The sequence below is a fragment of the Frankliniella occidentalis genome, unplaced genomic scaffold, assembly GCF_000697945.3.
Source record: "Frankliniella occidentalis isolate FOCC.00 unplaced genomic scaffold, Focc_3.1 Scaffold65, whole genome shotgun sequence".
Taxonomy (NCBI): Eukaryota; Metazoa; Arthropoda; class Insecta; order Thysanoptera; family Thripidae; genus Frankliniella; species Frankliniella occidentalis.
In genome coordinates this window covers 120,975-121,547 of record NW_026267195.1, presented here as the reverse complement: position 1 = coordinate 121,547, position 573 = coordinate 120,975, and the positions used below count along the sequence as shown (strand labels likewise).

Here is a 573-nt window from a genome sequence, read left to right as displayed (position 1 = left end):
CCACGCCACGCGCCCAGCCAGCAGCTTTAATTTCGCCTGTCGGTCCGATGGGGGGAACCATACATTCGCCGAGATATCGGCCTGGTCCGGGCGGCCTGAGCGTGGGAGGGGGTCGCGGGGGCGTACTCGGCAGCTGGGGGAGGGACGCGGGGATGGAGGGGGTGGCGTCGATAAATTTCTAGAGAATCGAGCAGGGAACTAGAGTGGAGTCGAATTGCGCCGAGTCGAGAGAGCGAACAGGGCGGGCGGTAAGAAGCCAAGAATGGTGGGCGATCTAGTGTACGTATTTTACAACTTTGAGATAGCTAGGTGTGCTTGCAATAGGAGGGAGGAACTTGGGTCTCGAGAAGTCGAGTGCCTCGGATTTGTCGAGGTGTGGGTCACCGCCGTCACTCGCAGAGTAGCCACAGAAGCTGTAGCCTGGAGGCCCTTCCGGAGCCCCTGGAGCCCCTGGAGGTCCTGGAGGCCTCTGACGTGGATCAGTTCGGTTTGGCGCCTCTGCCGCCCTTGGCGCCTTGTGCGCGTAATTGCCTGGCAGCCTTTATCCGTATTGGCTGTTGGGCCCGGGCCACG

General features: G+C 61.6%; 1 protein-coding gene and 1 long non-coding RNA gene across 2 annotated transcripts in view; both read left to right on the top strand.

Annotated features, from left to right (window-relative positions):
- The window catches only part of LOC113208787 (E3 ubiquitin-protein ligase mib1), a gene marked incomplete at its 3' end in the record, with an annotated part of 324,014 nt that overhangs the window by 202,631 nt on the left and 120,810 nt on the right, over positions 1 to 573 (top strand).
- LOC127749554 (uncharacterized) overlaps positions 7 to 573 on the top strand; it is a 66,802-nt gene continuing 66,235 nt past the window's right edge. Inside the window, exon 1 of the long non-coding RNA XR_008011222.1 lies at positions 7 to 279. This is a non-coding gene — a long non-coding RNA (uncharacterized LOC127749554). The remainder of the gene's footprint in view (positions 280 to 573) is intronic.